Source organism: Diabrotica undecimpunctata, chromosome 7, assembly GCF_040954645.1.
Source record: "Diabrotica undecimpunctata isolate CICGRU chromosome 7, icDiaUnde3, whole genome shotgun sequence".
NCBI classification, from domain to species: domain Eukaryota; kingdom Metazoa; phylum Arthropoda; class Insecta; order Coleoptera; family Chrysomelidae; genus Diabrotica; species Diabrotica undecimpunctata.
The window spans coordinates 98,853,062-98,871,920 of NC_092809.1; the positions used below are offsets into that span (position 1 = coordinate 98,853,062).

Here is an 18,859-nt window from a genome sequence, read left to right on the forward strand (position 1 = left end):
CAGAGTTTGATAATGCATTTCCGGAAGCTTTTAAATTGGCAAACCTATTTTTAACAATTCCGGCTACAAGTGCATCTGTTGAAAGAAGTTTTTCAGCAGTGAAACGGATTAAAACATGCCAAAGAAATACCCAACTGCAATATCAAATGTCGCTACTTTCTTTAATTTCCATCGAGAAACGCTTTTTAAATGGATTAATTACAAAACTCTCTTTCTACGATTCTGTTATTAACATTTTTGTAAATAAAGGAAATCGCCGAATTGAATTAAAATATAAACATTTTTTTTTTCTTTTTCCTACTTGTTCGTTTTAATCTGTGTTAATTTGATAGGAGAATAATATATATATATATATATATATATATATATATATATATATATATATATATATATATATATATATTTGGAAGGTTCAAATTAATTTTTTTAAATAAGATTTTTTGCATCTATTTGGTAACCCTTTTGAAAAAGTCACGCGTCGCCACTGGGAACCGGCTCTGAAAATTTAGGAAAATACGACCATTTCTACAGTGGAGTACCAAAAGAATGTAGAGCTCAACAGGGAATTTCTTTAATGATTCAGAGAAGACTAAGAAAATTCATAACAACTTGGGAAGCTATAAGTGAAAGATTAATTAAAGGAAATATGAGCCTTTAATAAATAATGAAGCATTATTAGGGAAATTCGTTACAGCGAAAGTTGATGGCCACAGATAAGTTAAAACTTAAGGACGCGCAAGACATGTGCCTTGCACACGAGGTGGCCCTGGAAAGTTTGGCAATGTTACGAGAAAGTCAGTCGAGGGCAGATGTAAACGCGGTAAGGTTTCGTAAAAATCAGCTGGACCATTTAAAAAAAAAATCAGCTAATCGCAAGGGGAAAAACTGTTTTCGGTGTGAAAGTGACCTTTCTCCTGAAACTTGTGAACACATTAAATCAACCTGTACATATTTCAGGAAAGTTGGACACATGCAAATTGCTTGTTTTGCCAAAAAGAAGGACCAAAATGAAAGACGCAAAGTACATCAGACTACCGTGGAATCTACGTCCAATACCGAGCCGGTTTCGGGAAACACTCAGAGTGCTTTTAATCAAAGTAAGTAGTGACTATACTTTTTCGTTGAATAACGTGACTTCTGATAGTATTACCAGTAAATATTTAATAGACGTGCTACTCAATGACCAAAACGGGAAAATGGAGGTCGACTCTGATGCGAGTTATTCAGTGATAAGCAAATCAATCTATCATAAAATCTTTGAAATCGACCTAAAATAAATAAATCCAGAGTTATTTTGCGGGACTATCAAAACACAGTGATACCCACTCTGGGCGAGTGTCAAGTAGAGGTCAGCGATCAGCGACACTTCCTCTTATAGTCACGGAAGGCAACCGCGCCAGTCTACTGGGAAGAAACTGGTTTGACAGTTTAGATTTAACCACAACTGGGGTAAGTCACATTTTATCCATGATTAATTATTCAGAAGAATACCCAGATGTATTTATTACATATTTGGAATCTTACCGGGGTCCCCCAGCAAGTTTTTCGTTAGACAAAAATGTAACGCCAAATGTAAAGTTCCATTTGCGCTAAAAGACAAAATCGAAGTTGAACTGGGAAGGCTTATTGCACAGGGGGTTTTAGTGACGATTACATATCCAAAATGGTACACCCCAATTGTGACTGTTTGCAAGGATAACGGTGAGGTTAGGATCTGCGGTGACTACAAATCCAAATTTAATTTAGCGTTAAATGCGGAAACTTATTCAGTGCCATCGGTACAGAGTATCTTATCCACACTTGCGGGCGGTCAAGTTTTTGCAAAAGTCGACATGGTGCAAGCTTATCTGCAGTTAGCTGTCAACCGCGAACCTGCTGAAGCACATACAATAATTACGCATAGATAGGCTTTTAAATGCAATCGTTTACAGTTCGGTATATCTGTGGTTCCACAAAATTTTCAAAAATTCATAGACACTAGATTAGCGGCTATTCCGACCTTTTACGATGACATTTTAATAGTCGGTAGCTCAGATTCAAAAGTGCGCGCGGTATTATCGCGTTTCCAGGAAGACAGCTTTTCTTGGACTTTGAAATTTTTATCATATTTTTCTAAAAGTCAAGGCAACAATTGCGAATCCGTTACATACACTACTCCAAAAGAACGTTCCCTGGCAGTGGCGTTTCAAAGAACCAAAAGCTTTTGATTTATTAAAAGACATTTTAGTGAAAGAACCAGTATTAGGACATTACAGTGAACAAAAAGATATATTGTTGACGTGTCATGCCAGCCCTTACGGGATAGGTTGTATGCTGGGTGAGGGAAGTGAATATCCAGTGGCGTACCATAGCCGTACTCTATCATCTGCCGAACAAAATTTCGCCCAAATCGACAAAAAAGCACTGGCCATAATATCGGGCATTAAAAAGTTCCATGAATATGTATATGGCTGGAAAATAAGCATAATAATGGACCATAAACCATTGCTGTGTATTTTTAATCCGAAAAAGATGTTCCAGAGATCTGTCACCCAGAATGCTTAGATCGACTCTTATGTTATCTGCTTATGATTATGAATTATGTTACGTAACAGGCTCAAAAATTCAGAATGCAGATGCTGTTAGCAGATTGTCACAAAAGGTACATGTGTCACCAAAGTCAGATGACGTTTTGATGCTTGAGAACATCCCAGAAAAACTAACCTGTGTCAAAGATTTTGCCAATGAGACTAAGAAATACCCAGTGTTATCTAAAGTTTTACAGAGGGCAACGAATATACCCCTTATCTACAACATAAAAACGAAATTAGCTATTATAAAGACTGCCTTTTATGGGGTACAAGGGTAATAGTTCCACTTGGAGGGAGGAAAACAATACTGAATTTGCTATACTCCGCACACCCAGGAATAGTAAAAATGAAGTCACTGGCACGCTCATATTGTGCCAAATCTCAACAAACAAATCGAACATCTAATAAATACATGCAGCGAGTGCTAGGAGTCTGGAAACATACCAAAAACAGACTCCAATCCATCTTTGGTAGTGGGCCAGAGCTCCATGTACAAGAATATACCTCGATTTTGTCGGTCCATTTAAAGGAAAAATGTTTCTGAATATCATAGACTCGTACTAGAAGAAGTTGGAGGTTTAAATCGTTCCAAATACCTCTAGTGTTGTAACCCTAGATGTATTATGTGGTTTATTTGTCACTCATGGCATCCCAGATGCTGTCATATTGGATAATGTTACAAGGTTTTCTAAAGAAAAACTTTATTACACAAGTATTGGTTGCACCGTACCATCCAAGTAGTAATCACCGTACCATCCAAAATGTAAAAAATGCACCTAAAAAATGAATAAACTAACAAACAATTAGCATTGCACATATATCTCCTTACTCAGCACAGTAAACCCCATTGTGCAACAGGGAGATGCCCATCAGAAATATTAATGGGGCGAAAATTAGGCTCGTTATTTGATTGTTTACAGCCCGAAGAAAACGAGACTGTATTTGCAAAGATCATTTGCTCCAGGTCAAAAGTGGCTTCCTTCCAAAATAATTGAAACCACTGGACCGTTAAGGTATAAAGTTCAAACCAAGAAGCAACAGACGAAGTTACACCGTCAACCTCAATAGAAACAAAATTACTGGTAACTCTGCAACCACCGTTTTCGCATAAAAACGAATTTGTAGACCCAGAACCAGAATTTGTAGAGCAGACCGCTGAAGTTAAAAAGCCACCTGCTCGAATAAGAAAACCTCCAAGGTATTTGGAGGACTATGATAAGTAAATTCATCCAGGAGGAAGGAGTGTGATGCATTGGCAACCATGCAGTGCGGCTACGTCGCATCAGCTGATAAAAAACTTAAGATAGGATAGACGTTCCACTATCGGGTTTGTTTTGTTATTGTTTTCCTTATATTTTGGAGTAATAAATAAAGTCGGTAGTATTACAATACTATTGTTATTTATTTACAACCCGATCCGATATTTATAATAAATAAAAAATATCTAACAATTTATTTTTCGAAGATATAGAGAAAATGTCAGTACGGATCTGTGTAATTTGTGTTGTGCATGCACATCGAAATATACAGCGCCAGGGACAGGGTCATTCCCACTTTAAGTGCGCAGGTGCTATCGATTTTCGTTAGAAATGTCAAAGTGGTCTTTCTAGTGATGAAACTACGGTTTTTTCGGAGAAAATAAAGACAATAAGGTAAGTTTTTTAATTATTTTATGTAACCAAGGTAATATACAATTGGCCCAGTTCAAAAAATCGAAGCGACATTGCTGAATTTACTTTAAAACTGACGTTCTTGTTCACTGTTTTTCATGCTACTGTATGTTCTAACACATCTGATTACTGCAATGTTTTGTTTTGTACACATGTTTGTGTCAACAAAATGTGATGTTAGTATAAACTACGAATTAAAGAATAAATAATTGATGAGAAATTGATGCCTGTTTGTTTCTTGAGATTTTTTTAATGTGCAGAGGTTGAAGCTAGGTCATGAACATTGATTTTACAACCCCCACACCACAGGGTTGTATCGGGCTACTGGGGGTTGAAGTGAAGGCAATGTTGCCAACTGCGAAATCTTTCAATGTCATGGAAATATTTTTGCAATTTAACAATTTGATATAAAGGGAATGTTTAGGTTTCACCATCTTACCTAACCTATATTTACTTTTAAACTTGCGATTATCATTCACAACAGTTTTCAGCTGTGTTGATTTAAAATTTAAAATAACATATTTACAAATCCTCAAATTTGAAACGACTATACGTAAATTTAAGTTCTTTGGATGCGACTTGGATATATGGATAGAAAGATTTAAATTCTAATGTAATTAGAGCCAAAATTCAAATATTTACATATATCTTGTAATTGTATACATTTGTAGGTTGTGAGAGTTCTTACATCTTAGAGATATATACAAAAAATTTCTTTTAAACCCTAAAATTAAATTGAAGTATAATTTATAATTCTTTTATCTGTTTTTATCGTAAGATTAGTTCTACAACCCTTAGGCACCGAGTTATCCCCTTTTTTTTCAAAAATTCCCCTTGGCTTTGTTTATAAACATTAAGAAATTTAAAAAGAAAAATTTTAAAGTTGAAGTTTTGACAAAAAAATTCAAAACGATTCCTTTAAAAATGAGTCGTTCATCATGCGCTAAAGATAGAGGATTTAAAAGTGAAGCCATTTATACTCTCTCGATTTAAACACAGTACACCCTTGATACTCAGACGTTTTGCAATCCAACACGCTGGGTATTCCGACGTACCTCCCGTCAAGGTCGCCGCCGTGTCTGCTTGTACTGAAACCTGTCGAATGACATTACCGGATGCAACATTTCGTGTGTTTTCCGTGAGCAGTTCGGTTCGATAGGATTTTTAGATATTCGTAGTGCCAAACTTTTATTTAATTCGTTTAGAAAGTTCAGTTCAATGGCGAGTACAAATAAGTTAAAAACGAAAGCATAAAACGCCGACTCTGAAAGATAAATGAGATATTATTAAGAGATGCGAGTGTGGTGAAACTCCAACTGCGGTATCTAGATTCTATGATATTGGACGAGCGACAGTGTACGACATTATGAAAAACAAAGACAAAATCGAAAAATATATGAAATCTGTAGAGAACGATTCTAAGGACAGAAAAACTCTTAAAATGAGTGAATTTCCTGATGTTGAAGAAGCTTTGCACATCTGGTTTAAGCAACAACGAAGCAGAGAAGCTCCTGTTTCAGGTGACATTTTAAAAAATAAAGCTGAGTTTTTTTATCAGGAATTAACAAAGTGAGTTTATGAATTTATTCAGAAATTGAGCAAAAAGATCACCGAATTAGACCTAATTCCTGAACAACTTTATAACGTTGATGAAACTGGTCTAAACTAGCGGCAACTTCCTATAAAGACACTTTAGACGAAAAAAAAGTTTTTGGTAGAAAACTTCAGAAAGAAAGTCTCACTCTCATAGTATGCGCGAATGCATCAGGATCCCGCAAATTGAAATTGCTAATCGTGGGTCTTCTTCTTCTTCTTATGCTGTCCCCATTAACGAAGGTTGGCGACCACATTTTTAAAAGCTTCTCTGTTTTTTGCAACGTGGAATAATTCGTCTACAGTCATATTTGTCCAGTCTCGAATATTTCGCAGCCATGACTTCCTCTTTCTACCTATTCCCTTTTTGCCATCGACACTACCCTGCATGATGACCTGCAGAAGACTATATTTATCTTTTCTCAGTATGTGTCCAAGGTGTGCAGTCTTGCGTACTCTTATTGTTCTCAACAATTTTTTGTCTCGACCCATCCTTCTCAGCACTTCCTCATTGGTGACCTTGGCAGTTCATGGAATTCTCAACATTCTCCGGTATGTCCCAAGGTAATCGTGGGTAAGTCCAAAAAACCTCATGCCTTCAAAAATGTTAAAATTGAGAAGCTACCAGTTACGTACATGTGGCAAAGCCGTGCCTGGGTGACAAAAGAAGTTTTTCTGGATTGGTACAAGAACAGCTTTGTTCCACAAGTTAAAGATGAGCTAATAAAAAAGAAACTACCAGTGAAAGCCCTCATCTTGTTAGACAATGCTCCAGGACATCCTGATAAGGACGAATTAAAATCGAAACTGCCGATGGATATATCGAGGTAATCTACTGAAAAATACTACTGTATTGATTCATGCCATGGATCAAAACGTTATTAAAACTCTCAAGACCCACTACAAGAAACAGCTCGTTGTGGATATTATAAGTCAACCTAATGCTGACATCACTTTAATCTTAAAAAAATTTAACATCAAATATGAGAGTATCAAGGCTGCGTTTGCCTGGCAGCAAGTCAAGCGTACTACACTAACTAAATCGTGAAAGAATATTTGGCCAACAACCCACTCCCTCCAATAGAAGTTAACAAAGAATCCAATGACCAACCTGTGCAAGTTGTACTAAATGCAGCCCTTCAAATTTGCAACGATATGACTAATTCATCAAGAGAAGCTTTACAAGAGTGGATTTATATGACAATCTCAATGATGCTGACTTAACAGATGAAGAAATAATTAAAGAAATGACAGAATCTGACGAACACGTGACCCAGGAAGCACAGGATGAAAAATATTTTACCTTGAACTGTGATAATGCTATATTGTCTGCAAACACGTTGATGCGTTGGTGCGAGGAGAGAACATATGACTTTGAAAAACTTTTGATGTTAAAGGAGATACAATGCGAACAAGCAATGACATACTGTCTAAGCAAGAAAAAGCAAAAGACAATCAAAGATTTCTTCAAAGCGTGAGCACAGTACATATGTATTTACATAGTCCATAATTAATCTACTTTAGTTATTAGTACGTATAATGTTTATAAATTATTATATACACACACTGTATGTGCATTACATTTATTAGCTTCTATATATTTCTTTTAATAAACATGTTTTAGTTAGCCGAAATGGGTGTTTCATTTGCATATTAATCTGGGTAGCATTTCACTCATAAAATTTAAGAATATTGTAGGCTACTGCTAGCAAAACAATGCCAAAAATATATAATCACTTTTGGTAATCCAGACACTTTTGTAATCCGATATCCCTTTGGTCTCATACCTGTCGGATTATCAAGGGACAACTGTATTTCAAAAAATAAATTCATAACTTCAAATTGATAAAGTCACAAATATCTCCGGTCTAATCAACGAAAATCGATGTTTTTTGTTAATTTGGGGACTGAGCCTTCACTCCTCAATCTTCCCTATCCATCGCCTTTCTCCATCAACAATCAAGAAAATATTACTAATATTTTCTTCGATGTTATCCAATAATTTTATCGGGGTTCTTTAATTTTTTGAAGGGTTCTTTTTGTTAACATTACCAACTGATTAGGTATTTCTAGGTCCCCCATTGCCCAAAACATCTCTCTGTTTACCGAGTCGTAGGCTGCCTTGTAGTCGATAAATTTCTTTATTTTTTATTTCTAAAGCAATACGTAGAAATAATTGAATAGGATAATTTGTTTTTTTTTTCATAAAATCTATTAAAAATAAACTATATACGACGTTTATTGAAGAAGTATATATTAATCGTAAATATTTACGTTTTACAATAAAAATTATCCCAAATAATGCTAAAAAAAATAAAAAATTGAAAAAAATTGTTTAATTAGATAAAAAATTAGATTATTTATAGTGTATGTTCAAAAAGTACATACAAATAAAACAAGTAACGTGGAAATCCATAAACAAGAACCAGAGATACACTTAACAGCTCCTTCCCCCTCCATAACTCTCGCGAGTTTCAAAGCCGGTCTTTTTCACATTTTGCACAGTAAAACTTTAAAGTATGTTCTTTCAAATGGCGATAATTAGATCTCTTAATTGTTATAAGCAAAACTGCTGTAAATGTTAAGAAAGGGACTAACTAAATTTGTAGAAAAATGCAATCTTTTTAAATATGAAAAAATAATTTTCCTGCAGGCACCAGTTAAAAAGTTATTGTAATTGTTTATAAACAAAAAATCGATATGTTTTTTCAAAATGATTTTGCAATATTTAAAATCCTTCTTCATTTTTTTTATAAAGTTGATAGAATAATCCTTCTTCCATAAGCTATCCATAGATTTACTGTAACTTCATCATTTTCTGATTTATATGGTTGCAAAAAAATTTAATTTGGGATAAACAAATAAAATAACTTTTAAATAATTTGACCGATCACTTTGAAATTTTGATCATATTTCAAGCAATACAAGCCCCAGCGTTCCGTGTAATATGAAGCTTCTAAGTTCGTTTTTAAAAAAGTTATTAACATTTATAAAAAACCGAAATTTCTGTCTTATTTTGCAACTAACTGTTGCTTGTAGCAATAAATAAGGATAAAACATTTTAAAAACGCCATTGTGAAGTATATGACATAAGTTTGTTACGCTTAAATTTGTTCCAAATTCTTCACTTTTTGCGGATAGACGAAAAAATTGAAAATTTACCGTTTTCGACCTTAAATTGTTATAACTATATATAACTAGAATAACTAATTAAGTCCAAAAAATGGATTGCAGGAAACATATAGGTTCTTGTTACAGAGGTCCAGACTACTCAAAAGAACTGTCGTTTGCCTGGCCAGTTCTTTTTTTGCAGGGTACTTTGTTTATTTCCCTGGCCTATAATTTCAAGTAGTTATATTACATGTTATTATGCAAAAATCAGTTATTAACATTTATAAATTACTGCAAAAAAGGATTTTTTTGCAAATATCTCACTCAGTGGTTTATATATATACAAGCTATACGCTCCCGAAGAAGCTGAAGCTGTTTTCACTTGAAGATCTTTTTTGTGTGGGAGATCATCCCATTCTGGGTTTTATTTTACAGTTTCTAGTGTGACTTGTTTCCACTACTTTTCACTATATTTCTAATTTCCATACTACCTAAGTCTTCTTCCACTTGTTGTCTCCATCTCAGTTTAGGTCTGCCTCTGGTTTTTTTACCTGGTGGTATCCGTTATAACTCTTAACGGATTACTCTTTGCTCTTCTATTTAACTCTTTGTGCCTTTATTGCTCTAAGTTTGTTATCTTGACCCATCCATTCTTGTATTTCGCGATTCATCAATTGTCTTGCATCTTCTTTGTTTTCCCTCTTTTGTTCCAATATTTCTCTGATAATCTTCGTCTAAAAACTTTTAATTACTCTTCTTCTCTTGCTGTTAATGTAAATGTTTCTGCAGCATATACTACTATTGGTCTTATGGCCGTTTTGTAGATTTTCATTTTTACACACTCCATTTCCCACACATTTTTACTCCATTTTTTATTTTTATTATTTCCGTTCTTTCTCTTCCGGTGCTTGATCATTGTTCTTATGTTTAGTTTGTCAAACGCCTCTTTAAAGTCTAGGAAAAGTATATGTGTTTCTTCGTCGTAATCATATGTTTTTTCTATCACTTGTTTTAGCATTTGTGTAGCATTTATCGTGGATCTTCCTTTTCTAAAACCATTCTGGTAATCCCCTACGCTTTGTTCTGTATATATTGTTAGTCTGTCTCTAATTATACCATTCATTACTTTATGTTACATTCAGTAAATTAATTGCTCGGTAGTTTTTGCATATTCTATGGTCTCCTTGTTTTGGGATTGTCACTATAATTCCCTTCTTCCATTCTTCGGACATTATTTCTTTTCTCCATATATTCTGTATTAGTCATAAATCTGTCTGTAATGTGCCTCCCCACCGTATTTTACAAGCTCTGCACATATTTCGTCTTCTCCCGCTGTTTTCCTGTTTTTAAGTTTGCATATTTTCTCTTTCACTTCTGTAGAGGTCAATAGGTCAATTCTTCTTCTTCTTTATCTTGTTCTGTGTTCGTTATTGTTGCTCTTTCTTCTTCTCTATCCGTTTCGTGATATATTTCTTCGAAATACTTCTGTCATTTTCAAGCTTCTACGGCTATATTAGATGTCCGTTTTCGGTTGCCAACTTTTAAGTATTAATACAATGGTTTTGAGTTGTGTCTTTTATTTTTTGTTTCTATCTCGTTCATAATTTCTACTTTTTGATTTTTTTTTTCGATTTAAATAATTTCTTTGTCTTTTGCCTTTGATCTTTGTATTGTTCTCGTTCGTCTTCCTTGCTTGTGTTTAATCATTCAATCTTGTTTTATTCTTTTCTTTCACTGCTAATTTGCACTCATCGTCTAACCAATTATTTCTTCTTTTATTTTACGTTTTGTCAACCACTTTCTCTCCTGCATTGTTTATTCTTTGTTTGATTCTTTCCACTGGCCTTCCATTTGTTGTTCTTTGAAGTGCATCTCTGTATTTATTTCTTGTACAAAGCTTAATGGTTTATATATTTTAATTTGGTAACTCGCAAATAAAAGAACTTTTTACATCTACAACGTTTATTTGAACCATTTTTTTCGTTTTATAATCAAAAAATGATTTTTTCACTTTTTATAATTGTTAAAAAAAAACAAAGCAAAATCAATTGTACTTTTTGAAGAATTTGTCATCAGCTATCCCTCATATACCTTTTAGAACCTTTAAAAACATATATAAGATTTTTTTAGCTTTTTTTTTCTTTACTGGCCTAAACCTGGAGGTCCAGGAAGAAGGTATTAGTCACTTTTTTTTGTAAATGTTAATATATATTTTTCTAGGAGTTTATACTAGTATTAATAAACTGAAACTGATTCTACATTTCTTTGTATATTATTCCTTTGATAACATAAGTATATTTACTTGATTAAACGTTTTTCTATGATAATATACTTAAATAGTCTACTTAATCTAATACTTAAACTATATTTTTTGTATTTTTACACCACCTAAATTTTTCAAATTAAGTTTCTTGGTTAATTTCCGGTTGGCAACATCGCGGCCCCTTACATGGCGCGGTTGTATCCGGACTTTCGGGGCTAATGGGTTGGGTGGTGTATGAGTCATAGTATAGTTCATCGGAATTCTTGTCTACGCACCGATTTGAAATGTATGCAAAAATAAGTCGACTATCGATGTATAATCTACATGTTGTGGCTTTGGGGCTTGTTTCCATAAAAGTTTCACCTTGGAATTAAAAGTAAAAATGGATTTATTATTGTATACGGTTTAGTTTGTTTACAAGAAACTGGGTGTGAAGGTATATATTATAAATATGTCGTTTTTGTTTACGAACAAAAATTTGAATAACATAATAATTGAATATTTTATATATTTTATTAAACTGAATATTTATATATTGTTATAATGAATTTTATTCTACGAACCTATGAAAACCTTCGGACTGTAATAAACGAGACCCCAAATGATGAATATAATATAATCATTATGGGTGATTTTAACGCCCGTATTGGCAATGATATAGTTCCAGGAATAAAATAGCGATATAACGAAAATATCAGAAATGAAAATGGAGACCTTCTGACGGACCTCTGCAGCATAAACGAGATATGTATTAATAATACATTTTTCCATCACAAAGAACAATACAAATACACTTTTGAAAACAGTAGAGGACAAAGATCTATGATAGATTATATTCTGTCGAATAGAGAGTTACAGCCCTCTCAAATCTTGGATGTAAAAGCACTAACATCAACAGAAATAAGAAGCGATCATAAATTGGTATTGTGCAAAATTCGAATGAAAACACATATATGTGATAACAAAACACCAGAATATACCACAAAGATAAAAGTCAAAAGCTTACAGGATGACTTCACAACATACCTATTCCAAAAAAGAATAACCGAAAAAAGCAGCCACACATATATCACAGAAAGTGATGGAGTCGAAGAAAGCTAGGCCAAAATTAAGTCTAATATCTTAGCCTCGGCCAAGGAAGTTCTTGGTAAAAGAAATATAAATAAAAATAAATCGTTTCCAAGGCGAAGAACTCTATGGTTTTGTACAGAAGTGAAGGAAAAATGTAAAAAAAAAGCTTACCTGAAGTTGAATACATGTCAACCAAAACACAAGAGGCATACCATAATTACAAGACAATTAAAAACGAAACACATGCACTTGTCAGAAAAATAAAAAATGATCACTAGAAATGGAACATGATTTTTTACGGTCTGCAAAAGGAAATATGGCGCTTCATAAGAGGTCAAAGAACGGAGGTAAAGGAACTAATAGAACCAAAACACATAGAAAAGGATACGTGGATTGACTACCTCAAAAAGCTCTATGCAGAGGAAGAACAAACGACGCTAGAACCGGAAACACAACAAATTACCACAAATGGAGAACTTAATATAAATGTACAGGAAATTCGGAAAATACTTGAAAACCTGAAGAACAGAAAAGCAGCAGGTAAAGACGGGATACCAAACGAATTACTGAAATATTGTGGAGCAGCAATGACTGAACAATTAACAACATTAAATAATAAAATTATAAAACAGAATAAAATACCGGAAGAATGGAGAACAAGTGCTAATAAATCAGAGGATAAGTTTAGCAAATGAACAACAGAGTTTTCGTAGTGGAAGATCGTGTACAGATGCAATATTCGTTTAAAACAAATTACTGAGAAATCACTAGAGTATAATAGACCAGCATTTCTGTGTCTGATTGACTTAAAGAAAGCGTTTGACAGAGGAAGACTCAAATATGTAATCCATCTTCTGTATAATATAGAAGTTATCCTAAGTATTAAAAAACTGTCGAAAATATCTACCAAAACAACAAAGTAGAAGTCAGAATAGATGGACAACTTACAGAACCTATAGAAATAGGCTGCGGAAGAAGACAAGGGGATTCATTGAGCCCCATGCTCTTCAATTTGATCATGGATGAAATCATCAAAAGCGTTAACAAAGGAAGAAGTTACATAATGGGAAACAAAGAAATCAAAATACTCTGTTACGCAGATGACGCAATATTGATAGCCCAAGATGAAGATAGTCTGCAAAGACTGGTCCACAGATTTAACATAAGAGCAAATTAATTTAATATGACAATCTCATCTCAGAAAATTAAAACAATAGTATTCAGCAAAGAACCAACCAGATGTAAAATAGAAATTGATGGCATCAGTATTGAACAAGTAATGGAAATAAAATACCTGGGAATTACACTGTCCAGCTATGGAGACCTGGACAAAGCAGTGAGAGATCAAGTACAAAAAGCAAATAGACTGGCAGGATGCCTTAATAACACTATATTATAGCGAAACAGACACACTAACACTGAGATGAAGTCAAGAATTTATAAAGCCAGTGTAAGACCAATAATGACATATGCCTCAAAAACAAGAACCGACACAGCCACAACCCAAAGGCTACTGGAAACTGCAGAGATGCGAGTACTGGGAAGAATTACAGAAAATACACTGAGAGATCGAAAGGGAAGTGAGAACATTAGAAGAAAATGTAACGTACAGTGTATAAATGAATGGGAACAAAATAGAAAAAAGAATGGAATAACTACATAAGCAGAATGGAGGAGACCCGTGTCGTCAAAATAGCAAGAGATAAGTCAAGTCAAGTTCAAATAATAAAATGGTTTTATGGTGGTAATTCTAGACATTAGTGTATAGATTTATTTTCTGTGTTTTTTGAGGGGAGGCCAATTCCTTGGGTACAGCCAGTTCATAATATTGTTAAAAATTTTGAGAGTTGATATTGCCTCAAAAATTTCAGAAAATGCCACGCTCAAGAAGTGTCACCAGAAAAAGTTGAGGAAAAAGAATACCGGGATACACAAATTTGTGCAACAATCGAGGTAGATTCAACACGTTCAAGTAGAAGCGTTGCTAGGGAGTTCGATGTTAGCAATGTTACTGTAATAACAGTGTGGAAAAAGCACGGTTACAAGAATTTTAAATATTCTAAAACGCAGCAGCTTTATCCAGACGACTACTTTCGAAGAATGGAGTTTTGTGAAACTCTAATAACGAAGGCTAATGATGAACCCAATTTTTTTAAAAACATTTTATGTACTGATGAATCTTTTGTTTCGTTAGTAGGGAGACACAACCCTTCTCTTACGAGGTATTGGAACAATCGAGTTATCAGTGGAACAGGTGATATTAAATGGCCTGCGAAAACCGAATAAGAGAAGTCTCCAATCTGTTACAGCAGAAACTCTTACATCTGTCCGCAGAAGTTTTTATGACAGATTGGGATACTGTTCAGCCGTAGATGGTCAAAATTTGAATCATTTCTGTAGGGCATAAAGAATTATTTCTTATTTTATTAGGACTTATTTTTCATTTTCAATAAGAGTATATTTTTTGTTTTATCTTTTTAAAGAAATGCGCTTTTATTTTTAATTTAACTACAAAAAATTGTTCATATTATTAAAAACCGATACAAATACACCGCCTTTGCAATTGACGGACGGAGATGCATATTCCTTGCGTTGTTATGTGTTACTAAATGGTTTTCACTTAAAAAAAAAAATAAAAAAAATTGAAAAAAAAAATCAATCACTAACTTAACATGTTGCATAGATATTAGGAAAGCAGATATTAGAGAACTAAGAGCAAACCTATTTTAGTAGCATGTCCTATGCACTTAATGTTTACTTGAGTAAAATGCTTTCTTGCCATGAGTATGAACTGGAATTACAGTTGTCTATTAGGAGTAATTATCTAAAACTGCTCAAAAACTCATTATAAAAATAGTGTTCCGAATATAGAACAAAACTATGATAAAAAATTCTTTACAGATGGTTTAGCTCATCAATTGACAAATTGATAAATCAAATTATCGAGTTTCTTCAATAGATACTTCCTATGCATTATTTACCAGATTACCAGATTGTAATCAATAGAACACACATATTTCTCAATCAAAAGAAATATTTTTTTGTAAGGAATAGTAAAATTAATATTAAACTATAAAGCGAATCAACTTGCTAACGCAGGTCGTTCCCTGAACGTTTTCAACAAGGTTAACTTACATTAAGGCGCGTTTTTACTGTACATTTTGTATGAACATTCCCGATGAATCATCCAAAGCGATTGCGACGATGAAAGTAATTATCGTTTACATGGATCACCAAGACTGAATTAGTCTGTTCACTTACAAATGGTGCCGACTGAAGTTGTAAGTGCTGGAATTGACATAATAAGTGAATATCTTTTAAATGAAATTAGACATGTACTTGAAAAACAGAAGATTAGGAAAAAAATATGTTGGTGGGTAAGGCCGTGGATAAATCGACGCTACAAAATGGGAGCGTCAACGTGTTTGTTAAAGGAATGGTCTACAGAAGATCAAGCCATGTTTAAAAAAAACATCTAAGAATGTTTGAAATGCAATTTGAAGAGCTACTTGCCAAAGTCACACCGTTAATTCAAAAGCAAAACACAACCATGAGAGAATCTCTTCATCCGAGACTGAAATTGCAAATGATACTAAGATATCTTGCAGCACGTGGGCTGTTGCCGCCGTTCACTAGTCTCTGCCGATGAATCACAGCAATAAATGCATGTTTACATGGTTCACTTTGGATGATTCATCCGCGATGCATCCTCTAAAGTGAACAAAAGTAGAACTCGGTTCTTTGTTCAATATTCATTTTGGATGATCATTTTCGATGATTAATAGTTTACACGATTCATTTATTTTTCACTCTGGATGATTCATCCGGAATGATCATCCAAAGTGTACCGTGAAAAAGCGCTTTTACTTACATTATATTCAATTTTTTACCGTTTTTAAAAAGTACATATGCTCTAAGTGGACAGATGAATTGGCTTCAACCTACAGTAATACAAATACTTTTATCAAATACAAAAAACACAATGGTTCAATCAATTTTCTTTATCGGTAGAAGGTATTTAATCATAATTATTCAAATGAGAACAGGTTGTTGTTCATCACCTTTCCATATTTTACTAAAGTATACTATGAATAAGACCCCGATGAGATTTCTACAATCTCTATTAGTAGGGTTTAACTTAATAGGATGGTATCTTCTTCTTCTTCCTACTTTATAAATAGGCTTTACTCTGTCTCTTAGAGTTTGGTTTTTTTATTTTTCGTAAGACTTTCATTTCTGTTGTTTCCAGTAGTCTTTGTGTTTTCGCCGTATCTGCTCTTGTTTCCGCTGTGTACGTCATTATCGGTCTTATTGTTGATTTATATATCCTGGTTTTCGTTTCCGTTGTGAGGTTGTTTCTCCAGATTGTGTTGTTGAGACATCCTGCTGCTTTGTTTGCCATGTTCATTTGTTTTTGTACTTCTTCTTCCACTTTTCCGTAGCTTGACAGTTTTATTCCCAAGTATTCAGTTTCCATCACTTGTTGTATTATTTTGTTATTTACGACTAGTTTACATCGTCTCGGTTCCGATGATATCACTATCGCTTTAGTTGAGTAGACGAGGTGCACCTGCGGTAATATGCAGATGGATAAGGGCATCCCTGGAGAATAGGACAGTAATGTCCACTCTGGGTAAAGCAACCATCAAAGCAAAAGTAGGCAGAGGCTGTCCACAAGGAGGAGTTCTGTCCCCTCTACTTTGGGCAACCTTGGTAGATGATCTCCTCAGAAATCTGTCAACAGAAGGCTTTTATTGTCTAGGATATGCTGACGATATAGCAATCGTTGTTAGGGGCAGGTTTGCTCAGGTAGTTTCTGAGAGAATGCAAGCAGCCCTAAATATAGTTGACGACTGGTGTAAACAACAGAGACTGATAGTCAATGCTCAGAAAACACAAATTGTCAACTTCACCAAAAAAACAGCACTACAAGGCCTAAAACCACCGGTGCTGGGAAGAGCAGAGATTTCATTTGCCAAAGAAACAAAATACCTTGGGGTATATTTTGATCATAGGCTTACATGGAATACTCACATTCTAAAAACCACACAGAAAGCTACTATGTCCTTGGGCAGATGTAGAAGAATGTGCGGTAAGAATTGGGGACTTAACCCCAAAATGACTCTATGGCTATATACAAGGGTTATTAGACCCATGATAACCTATGGCTCGGTGACGTGGTGGACAAAGACGCAGCAAGGGGGAGCAATAAGGCTGCTAGGTAATACACAAAGGCTAGCATGCCTGTGTATTACGGGGGCCTTAAAAACAACTCCTACTGCATCGCTGGAAGTCCTGTTGAATCTACCACCACTTCATATCTTTATACAGGGCGAAGCCAGATCCGTGATGCACAGATTAATCCATAGTCAGCGACATATAAGCCAGATGCATGGTACTGACAACAGAAAGCTAATCGAGGAGCTAAAAGCCGATATTGTGATGGGGAAACCTATCGATGCAACAGTTACGAGATATAGCTTTAACAATAAGTTCACAATTAAGATACCAGGCAGGGAAGACTGGAATAAAGGTGTACCCATACAAGCTGCTGCTACCTGGTACACGGATGGCTCAAAAACATCGGAGGGTGTGGGAGCCGGCATAGTAGGGACAAATCAAGGGATAGATTTCCCGGTAAGTCTATCTAAGGAAGTGACAGTTTTCCAGGCGAAAATAACTGCAATCCATCACTGCGTGGAAGAAATAGAAAGGCAGGAAAGAACGTTCTGTTCAGTTGCTATCTTCACAGATAGTCAGGCAGCGCTTAAGGCACTCAATTCCGTAGAGGTCAATTCTAAGCTAGTATGGGATTGCGTGTGTGCCCTAAATAAACTAGGAGACCGTAGCAAGGTTACGGTAGCCTGGGTACCGGGGCACGAGGGTCATAAGGGCAATGAAAAAGCAGATGAAATGGCTAAACAAGGCTCATCATTGCCATTCATTGGACCGGAACCCTTCTGCGGAGTTGCTAAATCAGTAACAAGAACGGCTACAAGGAAGTGGGTAGCTCGCAAATCTCTGGAATGGTGAAGGAATTCACCAGGACAAAGACAGGCGAAACAGTTCATTACACAACATTCGCCAAAATTTACGGCAGACCTAATAAGCAAAGACAGGAAAACAGTCAAGGTCATAGTAGGTCTTCTAACAGGGCACTCTAAGCTGAATAGGCACTTGAAGCTGATGGGATTATCAGATGATGACCTGTGCAGATTCTGTCACCTCGAAGAAGAAACAGCAGAGCACATTTTATGTCAGTGTTACAGTCTGGCAAATGTGCGGTTCTTTGCATTAGGAGAAGAAAATCCACCGGCAAATAGCTACATGGAAGGTACAATCTCGAAGCTACTAGACTTTATAAAAAGGGTCAGGCTAGAGAATGTTATCTAGGACTAGAGGACCACAATAGATCTGAAAAGGTCGCAGTGGAATAGGCCGAAAGGCCACCTCTCTTAATCTAATCTAATCTAATCGCTTTAGTTTTCTCTGTTGAGATCTCCATGTTGTATATGAGCGCCGTATCTTCGAATTCTTTAATTAATCTTTGTAGGTCATCTTCATTTTCGGCTGTTATTATG

The 18,859-nt window shown here is 35.0% G+C and overlaps 1 protein-coding gene across 6 annotated transcripts in view; it reads left to right on the forward strand.

The window, feature by feature from the left end:
* The first annotated feature begins 4,129 nt into the window (after positions 1-4,129).
* unc-104 (kinesin family member unc-104) overlaps positions 4,130-18,859 on the forward strand; it is a 231,104-nt gene continuing 216,374 nt past the window's right edge. For all 6 annotated transcript variants that reach the window (XM_072537853.1, XM_072537847.1, XM_072537849.1 and 3 more), the window contains exon 1: positions 4,130-4,222. The gene's annotated coding sequence lies outside the window, so the exon portion shown is untranslated. The remainder of the gene's footprint in view (positions 4,223-18,859) is intronic.